At 35.4% G+C, this 10,319-nt stretch overlaps 2 non-coding genes across 2 annotated transcripts; one reads left to right on the top strand and one right to left on the bottom strand.

The window, feature by feature from the left end:
- Positions 1-371: 371 nt before the first annotated feature.
- Positions 372-444, top strand: TRNAT-UGU (transfer RNA threonine (anticodon UGU)). The gene has a single exon. It is a non-coding gene; the product is annotated as a tRNA-Thr (tRNA).
- A 2,133-nt stretch (positions 445-2,577) lies between these two features.
- On the bottom strand, positions 2,578-2,650 carry TRNAT-UGU (transfer RNA threonine (anticodon UGU)). The gene has a single exon. It is a non-coding gene; the product is annotated as a tRNA-Thr (tRNA).
- Positions 2,651-10,319: the final 7,669 nt, after the last annotated feature.

Genomic DNA, 10,319 nt, shown 5'->3' with positions numbered 1-10,319 from the left:
CGAACCTGGTTTACTTTTTCCCGAAGATACCCGAAGTTGGACTTAGAAATTTTTTGCCTCGAAACAGCAATAAAGAATGCGCTCAACCTTTTTGAGACAAGGTGTACTAGTACATAACCACGAAACGTTAAAGAAATTATCATAGCGTGCTAGCTACTTGACCACAAAGTGGCACCAAACACAAATTGCTATTATATATGTATATATATTAATGAAATAAGTAGGTATTACATGTTCTGTATATGCTGTTCAGAAGCCCTACCCTATCGCAATATATTGAGTTGTAACAGCTGTATGATGAAGTTTGCATGACGCACATCCAATTCAATAGGAACGAAAACAATGTATATGAACGGAGTTTGCTTATAACCGCCTCCTTAGCTCAGTGGTTAGAGCACTGGTCTTGTAAACCAGGGGTCGTGAGTTCGATCCTCACAGGGGGCTTTCGTTCTCTTTTTTATTCAATATGAATAAAAATAAGTTACTCTAATGATTTAATTTCTTCACCAAACCTAAGATAACGTCAAAGTGGGAAATAAGAAATCTAAAATTCCAATATGTTTTAAGCCCAAGGCTGACTCTTGAACACGGTGCCGCTTTTTTTTGGGGGGGAGGGGAGGAGAGATGAATGTATCATCCTAAGATATATGTTTGCCCCCCATGATCTTTATACATATATATTTTTATTTGAATATCTGATAACGAAACACACACAACATAATCCCCCTCTAAAGTTATCCAAAGAGGCACAACTGACCATGAGGTTAACAAAGACCCACACAGACTTGTGCAATAGTACAGAAGATAATAGGTATAATAGTAATCCATAGTCTTGTACAGGCTCACAACTAGAGGGGAGCCAGGGGGGCTGGCCTCCGCTAAACTTTTCATGGCCCCTCCAGACCTCAATACAAAATGCTATGATTAATACTAAAATCACAATTTAGATATTTGTAAGAAAATTTTTAATGACTTTGTCCCTTTATCTTATTCATATCCCCCCAAACTTCTGTGTCTGGTTATGGGCCTGGTCTTGTATGAAAGACCAGTTAGTGGGTGACTGGCAATACTGCGAGAGAGAATATTTCTTTTCTCGGATAAGCAAGAGGTAAGAAAGGATATTTCGAAATAAACATCCTAAGAGCAGTAACTGGGAAAAGGTCATTTTTGTACCAAGAATAGAGTACAGTATTTAACGAATCCCTGAAATTAGAAAAATGAAACTCTTGATATACATTTATCATTAAAAATAACTGAGTACGTTTTCCAGTATTTTTGAATATTCAACACCTAATGGGGGAAAGGAAGGCACATTCTATACTATTCAAATTTCTCATTATTTTCTCAGAAAATATCAAGGGTAAGAATTCTCTTAAATTAGAGGTAAGAAATTTAGTAGATACTTAAACGCTTAACTAGAAATATTATAATAAGAGTTTCAGATTTTTCGAAAATTCCACTTCTAAGTAGGAAAGGGGGTTAAATTATATAATAATAAATGAAATCGACCTTGTTATATCGTAACAGGAAGACGTCTGAACCATTTGAAATGAATTTTTGAACACAATTAGGACTTACCTCGAACTAAGATTTTGCCATGTCAATTTCATTAAAATGCGTATCCAAAGGAAGGAGAGAGGGGAAACAATAGTGTATTTCATAAGGGCCTGAAATTAAGCAGATGAAATTTATACGGCCAGTTTAATCTTTCTAACCTCAGAGATTTGTAAAAAAAAAAAAAAAAAAAAAAAAAAAAAAAAAAAAAACTCTATTCTTGGCACAAAAGAGACCTATACCCAATTACTCCTCTTAGGATACGTACAGTATTTCTAAACATTCTTTCTTATTTCTTGCATCCATGAGCAAAGGAATATTCTCTCGCATAGTCTGATTAATCACCCACTTCCACTCCTTCACACTAGACTATAGATTAATATTATTATACGTGTTACTTTCTGTACCGTAGTAGAAGTTTGCATGGGTCTTGGCTCTGCTTAAGAACAGTTGTGTCGATTTTGTATAACTTTGGTGAAAGGGTTTATGTAGTTTGTGTTTCGTTATCGGATATCCAAGTAAAAATGTATCTAGATCTAGATCATGGGAGGGAAGCTTATCTTAGGGTGTAATTCACCTCGTCTCCCCCCTTTCCCCGCAAAAAAGCGGCACCGTGGTCAAGGATCAATCTTGGGCTTAAAACATATTGGAATTTTTAGATAATTAATATTTTTTCTGGCTAGAATATGCATTTCTTGAATAAAAATAAATTATGTCGTAACAGTTTCCATAACGTAATGTTGTCTTCCGCAGGCATTATGTATGTATGTTCATACATATACGTTAAGGAAACTGTTACGAAATAATTTATTTTTAATAAAGAAATGCATGCTCTGGTCAGAAAAATATGAATTATTTAAATAATAATTCCAGAGTGATATCCAGAGGGAATTATATGTTGGAAGTTACATGTGGAATTTTAGGTTTCTTATTTCCCACTTTGACGTTATCTTAAGTTTGGTGGTAAAGTTAAATTATAAATTATAACTGATTTAAATTCATATTGAAAAAAAAGGAAAAAAAAGCCCCCTGTGAGGATCGAACTCACGACCCCTGGTTTACAAGACCAGTGCTCTAACCACTGAGCTAAGGAGGCGGCTATGTACAAGCGTAGAACATAGTGTATACATTCTTTCCATCCTTATCGAGTTGCAAGCTTCCAATGCGTCATGCAAGCTTCGTCACCAAACAACTGTTACAACTCAAAACAGTGTATAGACTGAAATAGTGTGACGTGACATCCTTTTCGTTGCCATGGTGATCGCCATTTTATTTTCTGAATAGCAAGTAGCCTAAATACCTATAAGACCTAAATGCAAAGCGGAAACAGTGATTAAATATTTCGGAATTGCAAGCATTAGATTGAATGAAATATTTATGTTTCTTTTTAAATATTTCTAATCAATGCCATTAAACAAAATAAAAAAAGAAGGTATAGGAAACAAAAAAGAGAAAACAAACGTGCTCATCTTATTCATGATTAGATATTAACCTTAAATAATTCCGGAAAAATTTTCAGTCATTAATATATGTATCATAACATTGCATACGTGAACAGGATTAATGTTAAACAGTTGTTTAGAATATATGCTGAACTGCTGAACCATCCATAATTGGATGATTTTTTATTGTACTGTTTCTATTTTTGTTATTTTTTATTTTTTATTTTTAAGTTGACAGGGAATATAAGAAAAGATCTGTCATATCCAGTGTTCGAAGTGGAAAAATAGCAGAGGTGGTATGTTTTATTACGATTTTAACTCGACATACCGACTATCTAAATGTTGAAATACAGTGAGGGTATGTTGTCTGAAAGACTGCATTTCTATTTACATAATGACTGACAACCACTAGAGAAATTCTCTTTAGTTACGGGGGGGGGGGGCATGGAGAGATTTTGATCCCTCGCAAACAAGTTTCTGAAAAAAATATAACACCTTATGTTGTATTATAGAGAATTATACACGAAAGTGCTTAAAAACCGACTTTTTATATGAACAATTTCCTATGGGAAGCTCTCGGATCCCCCACTCCACTGAGGGTATTCCAAACCCCAGGAAGAATCGCCCCCACAGCAGACAACCCCTAAATCCGCTCATGCTCAAAACAAGATATTTATATGAATTAAGGCAAGAACGAATGTATACGTACGGAAGAAACAATTCAATATGACACACCAAAATATAAATTAGATGAACTTCTTTGAAGACATCTTACTTTAGGAAAGGTAGGAAAAAGGTAACAAAAAATGTCGATGTTGTCAACTTAGAAATTATTTTTACATAAGAAATAAACTCTTTTTACGTGTAAAGCTATTCATCAATTACTCTGTATAAAAATGGATTTATTAAAGGTATTTATCATCTACTCTCCTGTGATGGTATGTCTTGATCACTGAAAAACCAGAGAAGGTATGGAATACCACCGCATACCGTCTCACTTCTACCACTGCTTATATCCATTGAAGGCCCCGAATGGAAAATTTCCGAACGCTTGCGTTTTTCCTCTTTCGTTTGTAATATTGTAGACATTAATAATGTGCACTTCCATTATCAAGAGCGGACACAAGAAAAGGAAATGTCTCAATAGAATAAACATTGTTCTAAAAGATTTTTTTCTTTTAATATATTTTTACAGTTTTCCTTATGCCGACAGTTTATCAATCTGAACATTTGGAGTTTTATATTGTGCATAATTGCTTCTTAAGGTGGATTACATGATAATGACGTTTACACTAATTATTTGATTTCTACTTTATCACCTAGAGATGTGGCACTTTTTGAAATAAGTTAATCAGATATTAGTCCTTCATGATTTTTTAAAATTTTATTCGTAGTTTCCTAAACCTATCTCCATATTCTAAATCTGTACCCTTTCCCACCAACTTTGTTAGTCGTTAAAACATTTTATAATCATAAATAAATTTACAGTCGTTGTCCTTGTTTGTATTATTAGGACACCATTCGCTTTACACGTTTGTATATATATATATATATATATATATATATATATATATATATATATATATATATATATATATATAAACATTACAATCACCACGGTAACTGAAAGGAAAAGACGACACCACTATTTCAGTGTATTGTGATGTGGTTAGCTTATGTGTCTTTGGCGTGGATGCCCCGGGTTCGATTTATAGTAGAAGTTGATGTCGGTCGAATTCTCATATTAACTTGCAGGTCCATGTTTCATATAGCCTCGGTGCTCAAAGAGATTATAAACTCCATAAATCCAACATATGCATTTTCTTTTAGATATTAAGGACATTTTTAAAAGTATATATCACGATCTATATTATTTGAACTTCACGTATCTACAAGGAATTGTATGTATAAATATACTACTTTATAAATGTTTGTATAACTCCTTTAGGAGTTATAGGTTGCCGAAAACATTAAAAAATGAATTTTAAAGATCTATAGCCTCAAAACTAGGGGACTTACCGTAGTCGGGTCAAGACTTTACTTAGGAACTAGTATGTGTTCTCTCCAAACATCCATGTTCCACAATCCTGCGATACTTCCGCAAAAATTTTTATAGAGATAGCTGGTGAATACTTCAAATTATATGACCATATCCAAACTCCCTCTTTAAAAATTGTTGCGTGAGTACCTTAGGATTCTGAAACATGGATTTTTTGGGAAGGACGCATATTAGTTGCTAAGTGAAGTCTTGACCCGACTACGGTAGGTCCCACAGTTTTGGAGCTATGGACCTTTGAATTTTATTTTTTTTAATATGTTTTCGGCAGCCTATAACTCCGAAAGGTAGCATTTGTGCACCCAGGTTGGTCTATACTTTTTGTCTTATCTTGATGTCAGGAACCATCTCCCAACGTTGTCGATGTTATTGTGAAACACCCTGTATATATACTTGTTATTAAAAAGTAAGTTGAAACATCTCCAAACACTTCTCAAAATTCCATTTTTACAGGGATAGATAATAATTTCTATATTTTGATATTTCCAATTCGTATTTATAAAAGAGTGAAAATTAGAAAATAGTGGAGAAACAGGGGTTTAAGTATTTCATAAACAATCAAAGCTGCGCCGTTGAAATGAATTTTTGAAAATTACTAACTATTGGATAGAACTAGTTTATTATTATTATTATTATTATTATTATTATTATTATTATTATTATTATTATTATTAATTTCATTTAGATTCAAATACAGATCTTAAGGGAGAGGAAAGGATTCCAATATACTTTTCAAATATTTTACATGTTCTACAACAGTAATAGCTTTTAACGAAAAAATATCCAAAGGCTATGCGTGTACAGGGCGCGCTCAATAGTTCAACATTCGGTACTTCAATAAGCCCAGTAGTTCAACATTTCTGCGTGTTTTCCTGACCCCGCTATACGGTTCAGCAGTTTCGCAGCCAGCATATTCGGTAGTTTAACATTTGGCAAAATAACCAGATGATTGGTCTGTACTTCAGCGGTTTTGAGATTCGGCCGCAGCCAGTACTTTGGTCACTTTGTGTAAATTGGAGGAAAATGTAATGTGGAAGATTTCAAGAAAGAAAAAAATGATTTTTTCATTCAAGATAATTGAGGTTACATATACGTACGCTCGTACTGTAATGATGAAGCTATAGTAATTGTTTAAAAGTGTATCGTATATGATTTTTATGGAAATATGAGATTCTAAGTTTGACTTAAATTTTTACCAGTAAATACGTTTTTAAGTACAGTACATACAATAACGTTGTATTTACACTCAATGTAACCGTCCCCACGTTTTTTTACAAATATATCTAGTAGTTCAACATTTCCGGTAGTTCAACATCTTACTGGCCCCATAGGCGTTGAACTACCGAGCGTGCCTTGTATATATCGATTGATAGATCTTAGTGACTTGAACAAAATGTTATGCGAGACCGTTTCTATAATATTAAAATTTGTCACTAATTTGTCAGAAAATACCAAACATAAGAATTCTCTTAAATTAGAGGTAAGAAATCCGGTACTTAAACTCTTAACTACAAATATTGGAATACGTGTTTCAGATTTTTCGAAAACCCTACTCTTAACCCCTTTGCGCATGATTTTTTTTTCTTTTAGCGAAAGGAAAATCAGTGTTGAAAATCCTCATATGGGTACTTGAAAAATGAATTAAAACTTGGATGTTAGATTTTTCACTTAATTCCGACGAGAAATAACTAAGTGCCATATATGGTACACTATGCAGTAAGGTAAACTTTCCTACAAGTGCGCAGGGATACAATTCAAAGGGTACACTTGTAAACCAATTTCGAAGAATATTTTGTGGATTATATTTCGAGGTACAGACTGAGTCGACCAAATATCAACGTTACTACTATCGCCCAAGTCTGCAGCTGCAGTAGGAACAACATTACTTCGAGCCCCAGTAAATATTTCGAAAACATAACTGGAACCTGGAATTTCAGTTAGAACAAATGCTTTATAACCCCATTTATGAGGTTTCTTTGCGTTATATTGTTTTATTGATGATCTACACTTTATGGAAGTGATTTGCTCATCTACTGCCAAGAATTCTTCTTTGGAGACTTCTCTCAGACGTTCTCGTATCTGTTCAAGCAAAGGTCTAATCTTATGAAGTATGTCATGGGCAGGGGCGTATTTAGGGGGTGGCTTCCGGGCTTAAGCCCTCACTGAAATCTTACTTAGTATAGTAAAGTAAATGAAATATCTTACAGAATTTTCAAATTTCCAGGCAAAGCCCCCCCCCCCGAAAGTTAGCAAAGCCCCTCCCGAAACAAAATCGTAAATACGCCACTGGTCATGGGCAAATTCTCCTGCAGGAATAAAAGTTGAATTGGCATTGAAGTGAATAAATTGTTTGATCTCTTCAAACCGATCACAACTCATCTGATTTACCGCATCATGACCAAGCCTTCCGTTCCAGTAATGTCTAGTAGCTGCAAGTTGAATAATTGACATGTAGAAAACCACACAATAAGCTGTACAAGTTTATTTATAGTCACACACAAAAAAATGATTTTGTTGGTTGAACTTGCGTTGAATATAGGTTTGACTGGTAACTACGTAGTGAAGAATCTCATCGGTTAAAAAAATAAAATAAAAGTACTTGAAATATTCAATAGGCGTTGATAGCTGTTTTATTTATTCAGGTAAGTCCTGAGGTCCTTGAAATTTTACATCTTGGGACTTTTCTTGATGTTTTTCGCTCGATGACTTAGACCTCCTATTCTGAGAATTATTTATGAGACACAGAGGGACATCATCAACATCTGAATTCATTGCATCATCTGAATTGAGTATGACGATTCTCTCAGGGGAAGGATAAAAATTATCTTCATCCAAGTCCGATAACAAAATATTGGTATTTCTTTCATCTAGTGCTGATTCATCTTCGGATATATCTGATAATTCACTATCTTCACCATTTGGAAGTTCTCTAACAGCTACTAATGAACGTCCATCATTTTTTTAAAAAAGTCCCTGGATCAATTGCCGTAACACAATTGCAGAGCGACTATACTAAAGCCTGTGACAAGCATCTTGGCATTTCAGCTAAACGAATAAAACGCAAGTTCTGACGCGACGTTGCCGAACGCTAAGGGGTGTGGCTATGGCTAAGCAGACGAACTACAGCACGATCAGGTGCCAGAGGATAGACGTGGATGTGTACAAAATAAACGTGGCAATACCGCTGGACTCTCATTTGCTAGCAGCATTTAAAGGGAACTTGGAGCGCCGCTTTCAAATGCCAAGATGTTTGTCACGCCGTTTAGTGGTCACTTCCACACTTCAAGAACATAAAAGTACCTGTAAACCTATGGTGTTACATATATGGCACATACTTTTTTTTTCATATTCCTCCAATACGAACATACAAAATGGACATCGTATTGTTGGAAATACATCTCAAAGTACTTATCTTGAATGTAATATTTTTTGTTTGGAAAAGTACGCACAATGTTTCGCCCCCCAAAAAAATATTTTCACTGAAAAAATCAACTGCTTCACAAAAACCACATGTCAACGTTTCCCCGCCTAATACAACTCACAACGAACATGTCAGATGACACCAAAATATTTTATTCATATACGTCAATATCTCACACAGTAGACGAAACAGTCATTTGGCGCCTTTGATAAATTACACAAAAGCTAAAGTGAAGAAAAGGGGATGTACCATATATGGCACGGCATGCGGTAAGGGGGAAAGGGGTTTAAATTATACAGGGTGTCCGGAATGGGACTGACAGTTTTTAAAAGTATATAGTTTTAATATGATCAGAGATACAGAAAAAAAACATGCATTTCAAAGGAGAACTCAAAAAGTTAATTTGGTCTTACTTACAAGTCATTCAAACTCAGTGTAACGCCATGTGAGCTCCATTTGTAACTCTTACAATATCTAGCCTGAACTCAATCTCTGCCCACATATTCTGTAACATCTGAGATGTTACTGAAGCAATCGCATTCCTAATTTGGTTCTTCAGTTCATCAAGGTTGCGCATCTTTTCACCAGAATACACAAGGTCTTTCACTTAGTCCTACAGGAAGAAGTCCAGGAGGGTAACATCAGGAGAGCATGGAGGCCACCTAATTGGCTCATCACGACCTATCCAACGACCAGGAAATTCAGTATCAAGGTACTCCCTCACCATTAGGCTCCAATGTGGCGGGACACCATCCAATTGGAATATAACTTGAGGTTGCAAATGTTGTAACTGGGGAACAGCAAAGTGTTGAAGCATGTTTAAGAACACATTTCCTGTTATGGTTTGTTCTTTGAAAAAGAAGGGGCCTATAACTGCGTTATGTGTTAAAGCACACCGAACATTCAATTTGGGACTGTCGCTAAAATGTTCTATGTATGCATGCGGATTCTCAGATCCCCATATTCTAACATTGTGTCTGTTAACACAGCCAGACAAGTGAAAAGTTGCCTCATCAGAGAAAACAACGTTCAATAGGAAATTGTGGTCATAATCAATCCTGTCCAGAATTTTAGTAGCAAATGCTGCTCTCTGTAGCTTATAGTTGGGTTTAATTTCTTTCAACAATTGCACCTTATACGCGAGGAAACGTAATCGTTTGTGTACCACATCATGTACTGTTGATTTTAGAATTGCCAATTACCTGCTCGCTGCGCGAATTGAGTTCCTCGGGCTACGTGAGAAATACTCTCTTGCTTCCACATTTTCTTCTGACACACGCGATTTACCACCGCTGTGTTGTTTCACTACACTCCTCGTTGATGAAAATTGATCCTTGCACGCCTGGATGCTGTTGCGTGATGGAGGATCATTGTGGTAAACACGTCGAAAGTTTCGTTGAACTTGAACAACACTTTTTGTCTCTGCAAACCACACACGCATTGCGTCTTTTCGGCTGCCGACGCCATTTCTGTTTATCGGCGATATTAGCGCCGTCACCGTTAGTTATTCAAGTATGAAAATTTGCTGAACAAAACTTTTTGAGTTTTCCTTAAATACGAATGTTTTTTACTCTTCTTTATCTCCGACCATATTAAAACTATACACTTTTTAAAACCGCCAGTCCCATTCCAGACACCCTGTATAATAATGCGACGAATGTACCTTGACAGAAAATCAAGAAAAAGAAATATTTTTGTAAGCATTAAAAAAAATGCTGTACGATCACCACGTGCACCAAGATAACCGCTTTATTCGTTCTTCTCGGATTTTATTAAAATATGCTATACAGTGATGTTCAGGGAATGCTTCACTTAACCTGTGTGTTCTTAGTTGTTTTTACAGCTA

The sequence above is a fragment of the Thermobia domestica genome, chromosome 7 (genome assembly GCF_964235325.1).
Source record: "Thermobia domestica chromosome 7, izTheDome1.hap1.1, whole genome shotgun sequence".
Taxonomy (NCBI): Eukaryota; Metazoa; Arthropoda; class Insecta; order Zygentoma; family Lepismatidae; genus Thermobia; species Thermobia domestica.
Note: the sequence above shows the minus strand (reverse complement) of the source record. Positions and strands in the feature narration are given on the sequence as shown.